The following is a 21,359-nucleotide window of genomic DNA, read 5'->3' as shown; positions in this document are numbered from 1 at the left end:
GCGTGTATGTAGCGACTTAAACCAGCCAACGACAGGTCACAACCACTGTAAATGCGTAGACTTCTATATTGCCCCTGATGTAATTTGTAAATCTCTATGACTCTGAAGGAGCTAAAATCCAGCTTTTGTATACAAACTCAAAATATTGTAACAAAACCAACTGGTCCAAGAAAAAGCTTAAAAATTGGAAAGTTGTTTTGAGGCGTTGCCTAGTATATGAAATAATTTAATCAGACGGATCTCTTCAAACAATAAAGGTTTCAGCTCTTTAACTTCACCAAAACCAACAGATGGAGGAATCGAAGAAATAAGGAAATTCAAACACAGGCAAATTGATAAATGTTACTGTGGAAACACTATAGATGTCACACGCAACGTCACGCTATGTCCGAGCGACAGACACCGAGAGAAGCGTTTTGGCTGTGTTCGGTGACACACGTTCTTTAGACAAAAACTTGATTTAACTTTAATTGTTACGATTTCATACTTTTTCTTAACCGCTTTATTTTACGTTTTACAAATTAGATTCCTTGAGTTATTTTTAAGTATTTCCATTCTCTGTTATATTAAATTTAGTTAAGTTTGTATATTGTACATTATAAAACTGTAAGTACAATCTTTTACTCTACTTGTGCATTACACATACCAGGTTAGTCTGAAGATTTATCCAAAACGAGCGTGAAGTAAAAAACGTTCTCACGAGACGATTTTTACGGAACGATATCAACGCGGATTTAGCAATTCATGTGGAACCTACTAGGCAAACGACATAACCCAACGTTTAGTAGGTAACCAACACCACCATATTACTAAAAGGACACTTAAACCAGCCAATGACACTTCATAAGCCCTGTAAATGCCTAGACTCTCATATTCCGTTCTTTAAAATGTTCTCCATCCCCGCTGTAGTTTATTGACTATAATAATGTACTTTCCACTTGTTTTATGTTTGTATGTATCTTTGTCGAATTACCTTATAAAAAATAATTTACAAAATTATCTCGAACATCTGTTACAAGGAGGTGAAGCAATCTGTCTTACGCTTCAGGTGGCACGTTTAATTTGAAATAAAAATAAAATGAAATAAAAACAAAACATTCTTCACACCTTATAGTGCACAGGGTACTGCATCAATGAACCGAAATCAATTGTTGCATCTTCAAATAACATCTTACATTAGAGCTTTGACCCTTATGCTATTATATATTAAATGTCAAAGAGTTATATTAAATCTTAAAGAGGCGAAAAATTAAAAGAAAAAACACACTAAAAATTATTATAAAATTATTATTTTATGTTATTTTTTTATTTTCTTGGAAAATCTTAGTCATTTTAATGCTTTTTTTTGCCTTCCACAATAAGGAAATATGACTTTTTTTACATTTTTAAAGTAAATAAAGGTCTACGAAATACTATCCAGTAAAAATATTTTTTGCTAATTATTAGTAGCATAAAAAATACTTTTAAATTTGTAATTTTGAATTCCCGCAAAAACAGTCATTCCATTGGCCACGCCCCTAATACGTCATGATTCATGTTTATTAATTTGTTCCTGCTATTGAAATTTGTGTGAAACAATTTCATAAATCTTGAAGTCACAACAACCAAGGAAAACACGTCGCGTTTTCCTTCTAACATATTTTAATTAAATTTCTTTTTCACATTTATGTATGAAAACATTTCTCTACATTATCCATATTGATTTTGAAAATGTAATTAATTATTCTAAATCCATTTCATATATTTTTATCGGTAATCGTAGTATGTGATATTTCCTCAGAGTAAATAATGCGTGGACCTATAGAGAAGCCCTATCACTATGTTTCATAGAACGCAAGCGATGTTGGTTTGTTGGTTAGCAACCAATTAGTGACCATTTTGTTTTATTTGACAACATAAACATAACGGTTCGATTGGATGCTTTTGAAGCTGTGCTTGGCTTTGTTTGTAAATAACTTGGATATTTACGTTATAATAAATAAAAATCGACAATGGTGAATTGCAGTTTGTTTGGTTGCAGCAGTAGGAGCGTCAAAGGTGTTAAAGGAGTCAGTTTTCACAGGTAATTGATTCCGAATATTTTCCCATGATTTACATTAATTTTTGGCATTTATTGTCCCGACACGTGTATTATGTTGCTTAAAAACTTTCCTTATATCAACATATTTACTTCAGATACAATTTTTTCCCAATTTAGGAGATAAATTTGTGAATTAAAGTATGTTTACTGTTTATAATGACAGTTGATTATGGGCAATATGTCAAGGTCGCACTAGGTATTCATATAAAGTTTTTTAACCGAAGGGCATGTATGTCAAGATGTAGGAATGTGGAAAAAGATAGAAATGTATGCCAGGATCGACGTGTGTGGCGGTTAATTCTCCCTGCTGACCCCTACGGGGAAATAGCGTGATGGCAGTAGAAGTAGTAATAAAAAAACATTAAAATTCCTCATTCAGCGTGCATACTATATGGCCACAATTTTGCTCACTGTCAGCAGATTTAACAATGCTTCCTTCTTTTCCAGCACTTTTTTTTATTATTCCATCGTCCCATCATAAATGGCTCGAGTTGTGGTCCCGTGGCTAGTGTCTCGGACTCACGGCTCAGAGGTCCGTGGTTCGAATCCCACTTTACCCCAACTTGATTCCCATTTTCTAATAGTGAGTTTTTTACAAATCGTTGAAAATGGCCCTCAAAATTAAATATTTGGGTAAATCATAAAAACGCAAATATTTATTTTTTATTGAAGAAAAAAAAAAGATAATCTTTACTGTTCTCTTGTTCAGCTGCACCGCATGGTTACATGTCTATTTATTGTTCATATTTATACTTTAAATGTGATTATTCTAGCACATCCGTAGGTATGCAGGAGTAGAGCATAATAACACGACAAGACATAGGTATTTACATCTACGTAGTTTTTCAAAAATAATTAATAATTAATACCAAAGTTTTACATCCATCTCTTTTGTCATCTAAGTATGCCAAAGAAGATTACTGTTATTCTAAAAGCAAATTATCATAAATTTCTACTGATGTTTTTTTTTAAATTGTAAGAATAAATAATGTTAAGAAACGTGTTTTATATTAATAACAATGGTTAAAAATATGTTTTCAACTTTTAAAATCAATATGGCAAAAATATTCATAGACTTGAATGAATATTGTAATGTTGAAATACTGAATATTCGAAATTTAAACATTTGTAAATCAATGTCAATGTTGCCATGCTGCCAAATAAAAGGCTGTTGAAAATAGGCACGCGCCAGCTATTAACCTAAGACATTATTTGTAGGTAAGGTCTGTACGTGTAAGTAGATTCTTCGGTTCTTATCTACATACAAAATAATTATTGACCGACCGAAACACGATTTTCAGTAAAAAACGAAACTTATTTAAATAAGTTAAAAGTCTAAACTTGTTGCAACAGAGGGAAAACATTTTTGAGAAGACAATATGGAAGTCTAGGCATTTACAGAGCTAATGACTTGTCATTGGTTGGTTTAAGAGGCCACTTTACACACTGTGTAACATTCAGCATTCTGCCTATGTTCCACATTTCCTCTACTCTTCCATCTGTTGACTTTTGTGAAGTAAAAGAGTTGAAACCTTTATCACGACGGTGAGATTCATCCGGCTGAATGAATTCACCTACTAGGCAACGCCTGAAAACAATTTTCCAATTTTTACACTTCTTCTTTTACCAGTTAGTTAATTCAACAATGTTTTGAACATGTCCAAATGCTGGCAGACACGCTGGATTTTCTCACTATGGAGTTATTTAGAACTAAATTTGTTGCAATAAACCAAACGCGGCGTAATTCGACCATCCTTTACGGAAGAGAAGATGATCAGTCCTACGCTTCAGGCTTCAGGTGCCAGTCCAAATACAATGAAATATTGCAGTTTAAACCTTTAAAATCAATTGATCAATATTTCACGACCACCCTGCCGGGAATTGAATCCAGGACCTTGAGAATGATAGGCGAACGAAAATTCTGCGTGCAGGTTGATGATGAATACAGTTCTGTGTGCGAAATAGAACCAGAACCTTAGACTAGTGTTTTTGACTCGATGGTTACTCTCAGGTAAAAATCCCGATTAAGTCCGCCTCGGTGTATAGTGGTTGGCGCGTAGTCAAATAGTAATGTCGGCGTCAGTGCGATTGATTTTGCGTCGTATTTTTTCGTTATTACCCTGTTTTTTTCTTTTAGACACGTTTCTTGAACACTGAAGAACTCAGTTATATCAATAAATAACATAAATATATTTAAAAAAAAACAAAATAATCAGATTACACTAACACATAGTCTCAAGAGACGTAGGTCAGAGTATGAGTAAGTAAATTAACGTCAGTGGTTGAGGGTAAAAACAACTAATTCAATATGATGCTGACTTTTTTCGCTTAAGGAATAGATTGAATTCTTGTTACAAATTGGACTCGGTTGAATTTGCACATTTCATAAACAACGTAAGTTAAGTTTTGTATTTCACCAATTATTTTCACGCTTATGATTTGCCGCATTAAGAAAACACCCAGATACATTAAATAAGTTAAAATACCGAATTAATCACTTTTCTCAACTTGTTTAAAGATTATAGGATTAAGTACCTAATTAACGCAAAGTGGGAGACGAATGCAGAATGCTTGGTGAATAGGTACAGACTACAGAGAGAAAATTCTCAAGTGTTAATTACTATAGATTATATATGTACCTTAGAGGATACAACACGGGAGTCTATTTTTTGCAGTTTTAAAGTTAAAAATGCAGAAATAATCGCAATAAGTTATTTTATACGTGAATAAAAGACTGAAGTCCACTTTCGTCGTATAAATTTTAAATATTCTGCCTTAGAACGGGGAAGCTTTCCCTAGTTAGCAGTGGCAAACGGTGATTTTATTTACAGGTAAGATAAAAAAAATAAAATATTTGTAATATAATGTAAGTGATATATACTATAAATTGCTATTTTTCCTTCTGTGTGAAACTTATGTCTCGCTACACATGTGACGCTCGTGGCCGTTTTTGACATTATTCATTTCTAGAACAATATCGCCAGTTGAAATTTCAATCTTATTAAAATAGCCCAATGCTGACTGAATTCTTTCACAAAGAATTCAGTCAGCATTGGGTATTCTTAATAAGATTGAAATTTCAACTGGCCGATTTGTTCTAGAAATGAATAATGTCAAAAACGGCCACGAGCGTCACATGTGTAGCGAGACATAAGTTTCATCTCAGAGAAAAATAGTCCTTAAGAAATTATGCTTGAAATACTGTTTTCCAAATCAAGAATCTTCAAAGAATTTGTGTCATCTGCAAGTTGACGCTAGGAGAAAAATCCTAGTAATATAGTACACTTGTACACATAATGTACATATAGTACACTTTTTTGTATGAAGAAATAAGCTGGAGTAATCGGCTAGTTCCTTGGCTGGCGCTGGGCGCGTTTTATTCATATTTTTATTTATATTTGGAGAAAAATACATATGGTGGCAATAGTTTATAAAAAAAGTTAATTATTTGTTTGTTTTTATGTAAATAATTTTTATGTGCTTAATGCGCCGTTTATTATCTTAAATTTAAAAAATAGCCGCAAACACAAAATAAGTTATTCAAGTTAATTGTTGGTATAAATGTATAATTGAAAGAGGAAAAAAAACCGTTTTTATATAATGAATACAGAGCACTGAAGTATTTAAATAATTCAAGGCGAAACTAAGAATCAAACTATGATCAATGAAAACGATTTAAATACCAGCAATAATTTCAAACAAAACTTTGAATTTTATAATAATTAATAAAAACGTTTTTAAAGATCTATAATAAAAACAAACAATAAATGCCGGCGATGTTTACTCTTCCAAAAAATTTTTTTTTTATTGCTTTTTTAAGTGAAAATAAAAATTTGAAGTCCACTTCGGTTTAATGCAAAAAACATCAGTAATCCCTGATACGCTATTTTAATATGTAATATTGTTATCAAAATAAACATTATTTTACATTGTAAGTTCTTTGTACATTGAAGTTATCTCATTTGGTTCAAAAGTTATGATGTTTTGGATATTACACAATCACAAAATTTTATTTCCTGGACATTTCATTAATATTATTTTTGTGGCTCAGTGCTGAATACCTCCTTAAAGTGTGAACTGTGAAGATCTACGAGTATTTTTTAGTTAATTCAGGAAAAATATACATGTACGTAATATTACAACTAAATTAAAGTTTCATATAAATTTAATACACATATTTACATTAACGTTTCCCATTACATAATGAGGAGTGACGTCATACAATAATTTGAGAAAAACGCCATAGCTTGAGCCGGCTGTGTTGAGGGTGAATACTGTCATGTCTATTGCTAAATCTCCTTCTCCAAGAACAGGTCCTTAAAGTATCGGGCTATTACGTAGTTAGCGAGCGCTCTCATATTCTCAGGTTTAACCAGTGGTCCTCTGAAGAGCTTACTCATAATTTTAAGTTATTCAAACGCCTCAGGGATTTAATTTTTTAAAATAACAATAATAGGGAAATATCACGTACTACGAATGCCGATTAAAATATATGTAATGGATTAAGTATAATTAATTTTATTTTCGAAATCAATATTGATACTGTGGAGAAATGTTTTCATATAAAACTTTCAAAAAGAAATTATAAAAAAATATGTCACTAGAAAAACGCGACATTCATAATTGTGACGTCAAGATTCATGACGATGTTCTATAAAAATTTGAAAGGTTAGTGAAAATTAATAAGAATCGTGATGTATTAGGGGCGTGGCCAACGCAATGACCGTTTTTGTGAGAATTAAAAATTAAAAATTTAAAAATATTTTTTATGTTTCTAATAAGTGGCAAAAAAATTTTAACACCATTTTTTACTCTACAGTATTTATACGTTTTTAAAGTATTAAGATTCTTAATACTTTAAAAACGTATAAAAAACAAGTGATATTTCCCTATTACATGAGAAAAAAAAGTGACGAAGGTTTAAGTAATTATTTTCTCATGTTTATTTAAGATATGCTCCTCTAAATAATACGATGCATCATTCTAAATAAGGGAGGCATAATGTACGTTATTTATTATTATGTCAGTCTTTATTATCACCTTAATGAATATTGAATTGGATCGAACCAATAAATAGAGAATGGGCTTTCAATCTAGTAGATTCAGGCAAAAGGTACATAACTGCAACGTAAAGTGGAATTAAGAAGGCGTATGCAGGAAATAAAATTTCTAAATAAATACATTTCAGTATTCATTGATGTGTTAGCGTGTTTTATAGAGTTTGCTAAGGCATTTGATAAAGAACTAATAGAAATTTTAAAAAGAAACAACCTGTATTTAAGAGATATAAGAATAATTGGTAACCTCTACTGGCATCAAAAAGCTGCAGTGAAAGTGGATGATGAATTGACATCGGATATAGACATATGTTCAGGCGTCCGGCAAGGATGCATTCTGTCCCCTCTCCTTTTTAATATTTACTCAGAAGCCATTTTTAGAGATGCATTAAGAGAACTAATCGACGGCATTAGCATAAATGGACACATTATAAATAATATCCGATACGCGGATGATACTGTCCTTCTAGCAGATAGTACGGAAAGCCTGAAGCTATTATTGGACAAACGGCTAGTTTGAATAAAGGGCTGGAAATAAATATTTCCAAGACCAATTGTATGGTTTTTCGGAAAAAGTCACAAACTTTCCTGATGGCTTTAGTATGTTGGCTGAGTGATAAATGGGATCATTCACAAGAGATCAAAGTCAGAATAGAGATGGAATAAGACCGCTTTTTCAGGATGCGTGACCTTCTTAGCAGTACTTAATTTAGACCCCCGAATGTGCATTGTTCGATGTTACGTCTTCTCGGTACTTTTTAACGGCGCCGAAACGTAAACGCTCACCAAAGCCACTTCAAAAAAGATGGAAGCCTTTGAAATGTGGTGCTATAGGAGAATATTGAACATCTCCACGGTGGACAGAATCCGAAACGACGACGTTCTAAGACGGAAGGTAAACGATAAAGAGGTACTGAAGACCGTAAAAAAAAGAAAACTTGAGTACTCTGAGTATGTAATGAGAGGCGAAAAATATAATATTTTGTAAGTCATTCTTCAGGGAAGGATTGAAAGAAGACGCAGTGCAGGTAGAAAACGCATCTCTTGGCTAAAGACCTTGCGTGACTTGTTCCATTGCAGCACTCAGTCCTGGATCAGGACAGCTGCCAGTAAAGTAAAAATTGCTGCGATGATTTCTAACCTCCGTCGGGAAGAGCAAAGATAAGAAAAAGAAGAATTGATTAACTATAATAATAACTAGAAGTTCGTAGTAACATTTTATGACACTAAAACCAGCCAATGACAGGTCGTAAGCCCTGTAGATACCTAGACCTCCATATTCCCTGATCTAAAATGATTCCCCGTTCTGTTGTTAAAAAAAACAATCTCGATAATTCCCTAGGAGTGGAATTATGCCTTGTTTACAAAAACTAACCGAATAAATTGAAAGTGAAATGATTAACCAGTATTATATAATCCAAATTTTAAAAATCGTGTTATTGACGCCACTATTGCATTTTTTAGATCTAGATTGATTAAATTCGGGCTTTTATTTTTTCTTATGACGCAAATTCATCCAGCGTCACCCATTCCATCTAATTCTACGAAATCTGTGGATTTTTTTAAACCGACGCGACGCAACGCCGACGCGATGCGGCGTTAATAAATTGGTAAAATAATTTGTTGATGACGACGACACATATTTTTGTATTTTACATGTGTTATGTTTCAAGTATATTTATTATTTTTATGTAAACTTTATAAATGTTTCGGATACAATCAAATTTCCGTGTTGTTCCTCATTATTCATTATAACGACATAAATAATATTATGATATTTCCCCACTGGAAAACCGAATATTGGAAAACTCTTTGCTCCCTGACGGTACACATTTGTCATGGTGTAAAATAACTCATGTATCGCTTATATCACAATGCATTTGATGCAACTAAACGCTGTCAGTACATATTTTGACATTTTTAAGTAATTTCGGACACCTAGAAGTAATTAATTCGAAAAAAATAATCCAGGCGAGTTCTTTTTTATTGCAACATTGTTATTGTTTGATTATAATCTCGGCTCTTCATTGATTTTTCTAAATATATCATGTTGAAAAAAACAACAACTTTTGTGTCCTGCCATTCCGTGACGGCTTAAATTTGTACTACTTTTTCCATTTAGGGAGGTTAAAAATAAAACAAGAAAAATACGTAATAGTTTTTTTTATTAATTTATTTAACTTTTTGTACATAATTTTATTTGTCTTATTTGGCTTTTTGCCGAATGGAAATTTCTTCCAACCAATTAATAAAATAAAAGTTTTATTTTTATGATTCAAGTTACAGAACATATTCAATAGAAAAAAAAATATTACAAAGCTAAAGATATATAAAAATAAATTACCTTAAATCAAAACTATTACTCAATGGGAAAAGGGAAAAAAGAGAAAAAAGGAAAGAGGAGAGATTAAGGAAGAGAAAGGAGATATTTCTTCAGGCGTGATTTAAACAGAGATAGTGTAGTAATATCTTTGATGGTGGATGGGAGATGATTCCACAGTCGAGCCGCATGGACACTATATGAGTTAGAGAAGAAAGAGGAATTGTGGATGGGTATTAAGAGAGTGCCTTGAGAATTAGAACGAAGAGGTCAACCATGAACTAATAAGCGTTGAAATTTTTCACGCAGGCATATAGGAGCGTCAGGACTATGAAGTACATTGAACAGAAGCGAGAGGGAGTGATAGTCTCTCCGCTGTTTAATTTTGAGCCATTTCAGTTGCCTACGATAGTCAGAAATGTGGTCATAGTTTACAAAAGTTTTACACCAGTTTTCAAACTATAAATAAGATAATTAAAAATGAAAAAGTTCGAAAACTCTACAAAATCCATGTTCAGGGACCAAAGGAATTATGGTAGTCAGACGTTTTTTTTTCGAGAAATAACGATAACTATTTATTTAAATAATATAAGAGTATTTTTTAATACGTTGTTTCATAATATTCACGAAGATTAAAATATTTCGTTCTGTTTGATAAATTACATGTCATCGGAACGTAAGCAAATATTATATTAATGTATAAAGAATTACACACGACATGATCTAACACAATCAATGTTATAAAAAGAGATGATCGATTAATTTAAATAAGGATTGTGATTTATAATAGTGTTCTAAAAATAACATGTAACCTTAGCCATTACTGATTCTTCCGATAACGACATCCTTAGAAGGAAATGTCTTCTTCGTGATTTGAATGCCGAAAATTCGTGGGTAACGACAAATTGATTTTGCACATGCCAAGAATTCAGAACCAGTATAAGACGATAGAATGTTTTTCGATAGAAGGAGTTTTCATATTTTCGGCAAGAACATTTTATTTATTTATTTATTTATTGATTTACACGCCCAATGGGCTTTTACATATTTTAGAAATTACATTTAAGTGCAGCAGTGAAACATAAGTATGTAAATTTGGTTAAAATAAAAGATAACATAAGAAAAGCTAAAAGATACAATAATAAGTAAAAATCAGGAAATGTACCAACATAGGTATATGGTACATAGAAAAATATTTAAAAAATTTACATATGAAAACATACACGCATACATATACATACATAAAAGTTTATACATTATTAAAGAGATACATGAGAAAAAGAAATAGTAAATAAAGAAAAATACTAAGAAATTTTACATAAATTAATTTATAACCTTTTGAATACTTAACCTATATTTATATAAAGACAGACAAAATATATCAACTTCACCATACTCGTTACCTAGCCGGTGTAGTCTAGGTATTGGTGAATTGTAATAATAATTGTGACTGCCAGGAGATTCAAAAAATAACGTTAGCTGCCGTGTATTTCGAAGAGGTACTTTCAAGCTGATAACACTAGTTAATTCCGGGACGTCCAATACGCCATTCGCTATTTTATATAAATTTAATAAGTCATTTATAATTCTTCTTTTACATAGAGTTGACATATTTAGTGTACATAATAAATTATCATAATCAATATTTTCAGCGGGTATATTAAGTTTGTAATTGATGAATCTAAGGAATTTACGTTGTACTCTTTCTAACTTTAAAATATGAACATTGTAATAAGGTGACCAAATTGTTGAATTGAATTCTAAATTACTTCTAACCAAGGCAGTAAATAGCACTTTGAGGGTAGTGATGGAATTAAAATCCTTTACAATTTTAATATTTTTGAGTTACCTACTTTTGTCGGTTACATGCTACCCAACCGGTGAAACTCGATTCAAATATCATTGGTCGCTGAACTTCGGTAAATAGAAGACCAGGGCCCCAATTACAACGGGAAGTTAACATATATCTTCAATTTTATCTACATTTTTAAGATCTTTATTTTAATAGGTACATTAAGTACGTCTCGATATGTAGCGATGAAGATAGCGTTTGTAATCGCGTCCCAGGCACAGAAAAAGTTTGTTTTCAATAATCTGTTTGCTATATTCGCAATAATTTCTTAATTTGGATTATAATACGGGCTGCGGTCCCGTGGTAGTGTCGCGGACTCGCGGTTGAGAGGGCCGAGGTTGGGACTCCGTTTTACTACAACTTGTTTCCCATTCTCGAACAAGGTTATTCACGACAAAAAGAAAATGGTCCCATAATTGAATTAATTGTGTTGTCATAAAAACGGAAATATTTACTTTAGGTATTTTTTTAAGAAAATGATTCTAAAATATGTCATAATTACAATTCTAATATACAGTTGAAATTGAGATAAATTTCAATTGGTAGTCAAATAAAAAAAATATTTATAATTGAAATTCAGATGATCACGACACGCTTCTTCGGTGAATGAATACGCATTTAATAGTTGTAAAAAATAAAAAAATGGTTGGAATGTATAATGCTTTTTCATCAAAACAAATAAAAAATAAAATGTGTAATTTAGTTGAATAATTTGCTTGGAACATTAAACACATGCGTTGTGAAGTAAGTGACCTAGAAATTATAATATTAAAGTGAATAATGACAAAGACATTGAATAAAACCGGATACGTAATAATTCATACACCACGTTCTTTGGTGGTGTGATTCAGAAAAAAACAAAAAATTGCAATTTTTTGGTATTCAAACACAAAAACAGCGTGAAAACAAAAGCGAATTACGTTAATAAGTACTGATATTCTTGTTTTTATGAGTTTATTAGTTTATTTTACATTAATCACAGATATAGTCCGGTAGTCTTATTATTTGAGTCATCATATCAAACAATTTCAAAAAATATCAACAAACACATTCATATCATATCACCATATTATCCACTTAGCTTTTTCATAAAATCTGTTTAAAACTCATCTCCATTACCCATTTTCATAGATATTTTATATTACGTGTATTATTAGTTTAATTACTGTCCTTGTGGACAATAGAAGTAGGCTTTACATTTTAAATAAGAAATAGATCAAGCTCCTTTGACTAAAAGTCATGTTTCTCTTAGCTCGCTTTCCCAAGGCTGTATGTAATCTGATAAAAAGTTAGGAAATCATACGATTTTGCCGTTATTTCAAAATTGCAACATTAAAAAAATAAAGGAACAATCATTTTCTAAGGCGTTATTGATAAAAAATATACTTTCTAACTAAAATATAATTATTTTTCGACCGGCCGGTTACGCCTCTTAAAATTGAGAATAAACATAGGTTATTGGCACTTATATTAAAATAACATTTTTAAGCACAATTTGTTCAAATAATTTGAACATAATAAATTGAAAACGGATAGTTTTCAATGTAACTTAAATTTTGTTCATTAAAAACAATAAAAATCATTTAAAACACAAAAATTGTATGGTATTTTTCGGAAATTCTAAGTTAAATTATTTCTTCCATAAATTTTATTTTATTTTTTATTTTTGAATGGAAAAATCCATGATTTCCTTACTTTTCATCAGACTACAGCCTTAATTTAAAAGAAGTGTCTATAATCTAGTATTTGTATCTAGTATAATGTAGGGTTTCTGGATACTTTTTGTTATTCTATTGCACGACATGTTATTATAATTTAATTTATTGATTATTCTTGTAAATTATTATGGCTTAACGCGGGCACAGCCTAAAAAGCCTTGATAAGTTCATGAATATGTAAACGAGTGTGATTTTTCAGAGCCCTATGCACCACTATAGGATATCTAAAACGTGCATTTCAATAAGAAAAAAATAGGTATGCTGATAAATTCATTAGACCAATTTGTCGTAGGCGTTTCGTAAAACTCATCGACATTCAATACATAGACATGCCCTATTGAGTAAAATATTTTTAAAAGTAGTGACACGAAAACATACCCATAGTTACTAAGTTTATTTAAACCAAGGCTGCATTCAACAATCATGCATATGCTACCAAAAATTTAAGGATACTCATTTTTAGTACACAAAAAAGTTTTTATTTTAACGTTAACAATCAACATGAATTTTTTGGTGGATCCCAATCAGATTCTTTCCTTAAATTCATTATAATATCGACCCATTTATTTATTTTCACTGGATTTTTGAAAAAAATATAACACTCATCATCATTAACATTTCCCTTACCGCACCTAATGGAACATAGGGCACTGCATTGGTACACCAATCGCAGCGCATCTTGATATTTTTTGTTACATGAAGGTAAGATAATCAGTCTTACGCTTCAGGTACCAGTCCAGGGACTATGAAATATTCTTGTGTGAAAACACCCTTTTCAATAAATATTTCATATCAACTATGCCGGGAATCGAACCCGAGACCTCTTGAATGGTAGGCAAACGCACTGATTATTACACCACGAGTGTTACTTTATTGATTTTTGAATATTAACTGAAGTAAATTATATTTTGAAAACGCATTTCTATCAGTGATCCAACGTAATTTCTTTGCAATTGCACCGCTAGGTGTAGTTTGGAGTTTGCGAAAAATAATATTTATATTTGAATATAAATTGTTTTAAGCTTTGGTAATTTATCATGAACAAATATTTACCAATGAAAAGTTACACCATCCTTTTTACAATGTTTATCTGAAAAAAAATTGTACGTTTTCATGTTACAAGTAGGCATTTTTGTTTCGATTCTAAATGTCACGCCTAGCGGTTGAAAAACGACCAAATACGCGTTAGGCTGTAGATTTATTTATTTATATTTACGCCCAATGCGCATTTTTAAGGACATATTTATATATATTTTTTTAAAGTATAAAGGAAAGTAGAAAGACAAAATGGTATTGAGTAGACTTAGAGGGAGTGGAAGCGGGAGAGAGGTGTTTATAATTAAATTTGATCCAGAGATCATTTGAAAGAAGACAACTTGTTATCAAAGAAATCAAGACTGGTATGTTTGTTGGCAGACCTAAGAATTCTGGGCATATGGGAATGAAAACCATACTTAGTTCTATGGTTATCGGTATATAAATGTAAATATGACTGAGCGTAACGGCTTGACAGAGGTGACGAGGCCGATGTGGAATCCAAGCTTATTGGCTAATCCAACTAACGTAAAAGCATTTTTTCATTTTGTGAGCGAATGGGTAGAAAAATGGGAGGAACTGGGTAAAGGCCTACCATGAGTACTAAATCAGTTTAAGATAAAAGGATACATACTTGGGTACTAGCATTGGTTGTCTGAACTGAACTCTTGTCCGTCTGTGTTGTTCTTGTCCCATAGAAGGGAAATGGTAAATTACAAATCTAAATAGTAGACTAATTCAAGAGAACCACGCGCCGACCATGCTCTAAGACCCGTTTTGTCTGCTTTAAGGTCTGTGAGATTGTTAGGACGATTAAGGTCTTTGCATAAGATTGTTTCTACTGTTGGTATTAGGAAAATGGTTTTTGCGAGGAATTCAGTACTATGACGAAAAGTAATTTCACCTGAGTTCGATAGGGATCATGTTAGGATCTGTGTTAGGATTTTGCCGGTAGTGTCTTGATAATTTGATGTTCCTCTGTGATTTATTATAGATACGTATTGTTTTTCTTCTGTTGATTGAGTGCATGCTGTATAGGGCAAATTATTCTAATGCTTCCTATATGTATTTGGGTTTCGTGTCGTTTGATTGATTTGTTTGTGTTACTACGTTCTTCTTCCTTTCCGATGCGGGATCTCGAGCGTGCAGCCGCGGTCTCAATTTGGAACTAACACTGTATTCCTCCACTGTCATACTGGGAAATTAGAAAAAGGTGATTGTGCTGACCATGTGTATTTGATTGATCACAAACTGACAATACTGCAGTGAGGGGTACAATGAAAGTTTTTAAAGTTTATTTGTTTTGTTATTTTCGCGGTTTGATTTTAAAGAAATATTAAAATTCGCTTAATTAGTTTTAAAAAAAATTGATATTGATATGCGAAACTGAAGAAAGACTCAAGTCTTTATGAACAGTTTCGGGAAAGGGGTGGATGCTTTCATTGAGCGTTTGGGCATGAGTTGAGTGTCGTCATTTTTAAGAGCTCAGGGCATGTCTATTTATTAATATGTCAATGGTGAAACTCATTCTTATTGAGATTCATTTGAATATTTTTTCCTCCTTTCGTGTGAAACGACCACGACGCGACGGTATCGTTGAATAGACGGATAATAATTATGACGATATGTTTGCTTACTTCGAAGACACGATAAATGTAGTGAAATATGGCTTTTGCGTTGTCTATTATTTTAATCGTATTAATCAATGTCGCTAGGAAATTACTGCGAAGCCCCGCAAGAAACTAATTCTGCATCTATAATATACTCCGAGAATCGAAGATACTTTTGACTGTATCGGTCACAAAAATAATCAATTTAAGAGCTTTAGTGCTTTTTGACTTGTGACGAAGAAAAATAGGTATTATAAAGTATCCGAGCGGATTAAAAGGAAATGCGATCCCACTTTTCTTGACACAGACGTATTCTCGTATTTTCTCCTTGGATAATGGTACTAGAGCAGTGTTTTACACAGTATAAATGTTTACCATCAGCGTGTCTCAATTATTTTGGTTTTTTGATTAATTGTTTCTAATGGAAGCTAGGTTCATCCAAAAACCCACAAAAGCGCCCAGTTTTATTTGCCGTCTTTGGACGTATGGTATATAAATATGTTTTTTTTTATGGAATACAGAAAAGGTAGATAAAATACGGAAATATAAAATAAGTAAAACAGCTTTGTTTTTAACCACTAATATTTTTTTTTCCACCAACCGGTTTCAAAGCTAAACAAGCTTCTTTCTCAAGGTTTACTTAACTAATTAATTCTTTCCCATTTTAATTTATCAGTATGCTTGCAATGAAACAAATAAATCAAGTCCTTTTTTAAAGGATAGTAAAGTTAAAAACAAAGTAGTTTAATTTATTAGATAATAAAGAATAACCACAAAGTTAGTGCTTCAAATATAAAATTTATATAATAATTTTGCTTAAACAAAGGAAAAAAATTGGTTCTGTTGTGGGGTGCAGAAATCGGGACAGCGGAACGTCGATTTTGTCGGTTTTAGTAAGACACAATTGGTACGACGTTAGGTTGTCTTAAACAGGGAAAAAATATTCAAATTTTCTATTCATCAAAAATGTCTGGCATCGCATATCCTTTTCAAAATACAGTTCTATGTGTGAAAAAGAACCAGAACCCTGAACGAGTGCTTTTGACTCGATGACTGCTCTCAGGTAAAAATCCTGACTAAGGAAATCGAGTGGAGATAAAATTGCCTCATTGTGTAGTGGACGTGTTCGCCGACCATTCTTGAGGTCCTCGGTTCGATTTCTGGCAGGGTGAGATGAAATATTGATTTTAAAGGTTTCTTGAATTGTAATACTTCATTGTTTCTAGACTGTTACCTGAAGCGTTAGACTAATCACCTCATCTTCATAACACAGATGATCGAACTATGCTGCATTTGGCTCTGGAAAAAACGTCAACCATTACGTATTTTCACTCGATTTCCTTAGTCAGGATTTTCCCGAGAGCAGCAATCGAGTCAAAAACACTCGTCCATTGTTCTATTTCACACATAGATTTTTTTATTCATCCGCCTGGACACAGAAAGAAGCGACAGAAAGAAGAGTCCAGAAGTCCATGGTTCAAATCCCACTCTACCTCAACTTGATTCCCATTTTCTAATAGTGAGTTATTTGCAACTCGTTGGAAATTGCCCTTAAAATAAATTATTTGGTAAATCATAAGAACGCAAATATTTATTTTCATTAATAAAAAAAAACATTACACAAAAAACAGAAGTCTAGGCATTTTAGGACTATTGACCTTACACACTGTGTAACATTCTCCATTCTGTCCATATTTAAACATTCTGCTATTTATTATTGTAAAGAAAAGATCAGCGACCTTTTCTGAGATAGATCAATAATCATTATTTTCCCAGCGTGATTCCAGTTAGATTCTGACTAGCAACAATTTAATACATATTTTATAGTATATATTTTTTATTTGTTCAAAGCACCTTTTACAAAAGAGTATAATTAAAATAATATTCATAGTCGTGAGCTATATAAGACGAGAACACAAAAAATAAATGAAATATTTTTAAAAGAATAATCGAAACTGGATAAATAAATTGAACGAAAACAAAAGATAAAAACACAAAAAGTGTACAAAGTTGAAAACAACAATACAAAATAAAAATCAGTAGCAGCCTTAAAAATACATGACAAATCTGCCAGGTCAGTACGTAGTAAATTTGTATGGAAATCAAACAAATTTTAAATAAATTTTAAAAATGAAAATAAAGATAAAACCAAACTCCTAAAAATCTGATTGTTGGAGTAACTTTTTTATTGTCAAAAAAACATAGGAAGACCCACGGTCTTTAAAACAGTTTCTCAGGTATGTACATATGTGGTGAGAGTACTTTCATCGAAGTATTTTACTGAGCCCGGACTGGCACCTGAAACGTAAGACTGATCACCCTACCTTCCTGTAACAGATGATCGAGATACATGGATGTGATTAAACGATGCGAGACTCTATGCACCACCGGGTGCCGATAATGGTTTAATGATGATGATTATTATTATATTCATTTTACGTTTTAAATTCTTCGATTTGTAATGACCTTTCTAATTATCGATTGAACGTGAAATTCGTTCCAGCAAATATAAAATACGCCAAGAGCTAATTCCATATTGTTTTATAAATCCGGCAATAATAATTTATGAGAGAAAATATTTCGCCATTAAAAAGCGCATTTGATTAAAAAATCATCTTACTTACCTATTTTGGTATCTTCTGTAAAAACAAAATTTTCAATTAAGTATTATTATTTATTTTGATTTATCACTAAGCAATTTGCTTAAATTTGAATGTGAAAAATACATTTAAAAATGTGTATGAAGAATCAAGAGTTTTGAATTATGCATATGGCGTTCGCAAAATAATTTTTCAAATACTCTTGAATAAATAATAATAAATGCTTGTTATACTGTTCTTACCTGTGCGAAGAGGAAAATAAAAGATCTCTTTAAGTCCGCGTTGGTGATTTATTTCTCATGACTCACGACACAAAACAGCGTCTTCACTACTTGACAATGTAAATTATTTACACAACACGATATTCACAAAATAAACTTTTCGACGTGAAGTCAACACGTTTGACTTAAGTTTAATTTATTTCATTGCCAACACTTGGATCAATCTTACGAACTCGCCGCTTGACAAACGTCAAATTTGAAAATAGATCGGATTAGCCGGTGCGGTGTTCCGTTTGTGCATAATTTTCAAGGACAACTAATAGGTAGGAACTTTTCAAATTAAAAAGTGTAAGTTTTATGTTGATATCTGTGTCATTTGGATTTAAATAACGACTTAGGTATACACGTGTGCAGATTAACTGTCAAATTGTTTGGCGGGAACTCGCGACGACCAACGCGATTCGCTCGTTGGAGCCGGACTGGACGAGAGGACGGAATGAGTGGACAGGCTGTGCCGGGTGGAAAAAAGTTTGAGTCATGTTTAGCCCTGCCGCTCTGCTTTTAGTGGGGGGCATTCGCCTTGTCTGTGGAAAAGGATATTTGCCAGGGCCGGTGTTGGAATATTAATAATTGTAGTGTTTATACACCAAATTTATATACTACGCAGAAAGCGCGTCTGAGCTTAACGGAGTTGAAATAATTAAAACCGCGCTGCGCAAGCGAGTGTCTTGTAAAACACCGGGCTCTTAAAACCCGTTTACACGTGAAAAATACAATATTGTTTTTCGGGACTCGACCGTTGTCCACGTGTACACAGCAATTTGTAGGACAGGACCTTGTTCCGAGACATTGTCACGGAGACAGACGGGCAGGCTGTCGCTCTCGCGCATTTTTTCTGCCAAAAATGTACAATGGATTAAAAAGGTAGTTCTACGATGCAATATTTCGTACCTTCATTTTGTTTCTTTATATATATAAAATGTGTCTTTTTTCGTTTACGTATTTGTGTTTTTGTATCTTTTTAAAAAAATTATTTTATTTTATTTTTGCACCACAACAGGCCAGGAGGCTCAATTACAGCGGTGAATTGCATCACAGAACACCCAGGCTTGAGAAAAATCACATTTAATTTTTGTGTTCTCACCGGGAATCGAACCCGGAACCTTCCGTCTGTGAGTCAAGCGTCTTGACCACTACACCACGGAGGCCGCCATTTTCTCGTTTTCATTTAATTTTTTGTTTATTTTTATTTGTTTAGATGGTAAATTTACAGATTAACATAAATTTAGTTACTAGTATAACATTATGATTAATTATTATACACCTAAATTAAATATATATAAAAAATTACATAGCACACAAATTGATTATTTCTTTTCCTAATATGCAAATAGCAATTTACTCGAAAAAACTCATACTATGACATATTTTTTTTTGTGTATCATTCCCGGTTCTGTACATGTTTCTTACCGCGCGGTCTGCACCTTAATGCGGGCGGGTGGCGGGGGGAGGTAATCCTTATGCGTGGCGAGAGAGGGACAGCGCGCTATCTCTCTTGCGACGGGATTGGTCGGCTAACTCCCGCCCGCCATTAGCCGGCCTATTTATTGGGTATAAAAGGCCGCAGCGCCATTTAATAATTCAGTCTAAATCTTTCGCTCGTGTTTGAATCATCTCTCGTTCTACCCTCTGCTGATACCGACTACTCTACAAGAAGCCTGCCTGCCTTCGCCTGCCCTTGGATTTGAGTTCTGGACTTCTCACCTTACGGATCCCGACCGTTGCGCTCTCTTTGGAATTAAAAGTCCTTTTCAGGACTACGAGTCAAATCGGCTTTTCGCTGCAGTGAACCAGTGTGTGTGCTTCGCTCTTCGGTTCCCGCCGCCAGTAAATCAGTGTGTGCTTCGTTCTTCGGTTTCCGCTGCCTTACAAACAGCGGAAGGGATGACCTCGTGAAAAGTGGTGGACCTGCCAACTCGTCGGTAGCGCGTCAGCTACAATACTCTTTAGTCATTATTTGTGTAAGTTGTTTGTACTTTGAGGCAATGAGAGGATTCTGAGGAGTGGGGACGACGTGTTGGCCTCTGTCCATACATACTTCTTTCCCCTCCTTAATCTGCAGAGTTTGTATTCCTTGGTAATATTTTCGATAACTTTCCAATATGCGCAGCTGACAGCGAATCCCCCAGGGCGGGTATTCTGAACAATTTTATAGCAGCCCAAGGGTGCTATTCTGAACCACTCTCGCGGCACGGGTAAACAGTTTTTCTCGTGTATTTTGTGTGTACACGAGATAATACGGCCTCGAGAGCGTTTGGAATACCAGCCCAGTAATTCAATCTCAAATAACAATCGAAGTGCTTTAAAACATGCTAAGCATTTGAGCGATCACAATAAACAATAATGAACAGGCTTAAGATATCGCAGTCATAAATAAGTCGGTTTGTTTTTATTTTCCTCGTAAATAAATATAGTTCACTGGCGAAAAATCGGCGTTTTGTTTAAAAAATAATACAATATTTTGCATTTGCAAAATAGTTAGAATTATCTAGTACAAAAAAGTGAAAATTAAATTACAATTACTATGGCGATTGCTTTTCTTGACTTTTTGTTTGCCAACCGCCGGCTAAATGCAATAAATAGCATGATAAATAATAAATAAATAAATAAAAATAGCAGTTTTGGAATATTTTCCATATTTATACCGGTGAAATTCAAATATGTGATTGCGCAGCAGGATTATACGTCGTGAAACGTAAATATTTTGACATTTTATATTAGGTGTCCACGGATGTTGCATTGTGATCGCGAATACGATAAACAACCATAATGAGAAATTATTATCACGTCATTCGTGATTGAGCTA

General features: G+C 33.0%; 2 protein-coding genes across 2 annotated transcripts in view; one reads left to right on the top strand and one right to left on the bottom strand.

Annotated features, from left to right (window-relative positions):
• The window catches only part of LOC148271517 (GATOR1 complex protein NPRL2-like), a 174,142-nt gene extending 163,560 nt beyond the window's left edge, over positions 1–10,582 (top strand). Inside the window, exon 7 of the transcript XR_015825078.1 lies at positions 10,525–10,582. The gene's annotated coding sequence lies outside the window, so the exon portion shown is untranslated. The remainder of the gene's footprint in view (positions 1–10,524) is intronic.
• The window catches only part of LOC148271516 (unconventional myosin IC-like), an 81,789-nt gene extending 63,149 nt beyond the window's left edge, over positions 1–18,640 (bottom strand). Inside the window, 1 exon segment of the mRNA XM_088241299.1 lies at positions 18,515–18,640. The gene's annotated coding sequence lies outside the window, so the exon portion shown is untranslated.
• Between the last annotated feature and the right edge of the window lie 2,719 nt (positions 18,641–21,359).

Source organism: Micrasema longulum, unplaced genomic scaffold (assembly GCF_059751315.1).
Source record: "Micrasema longulum isolate JH-2025_06_02 unplaced genomic scaffold, ASM5975131v1 h1tg002826l, whole genome shotgun sequence".
Lineage (NCBI taxonomy): Eukaryota > Metazoa > Arthropoda > Insecta > Trichoptera > Brachycentridae > Micrasema > Micrasema longulum.
This window is presented reverse-complemented; position numbering and strand designations above follow the sequence as displayed.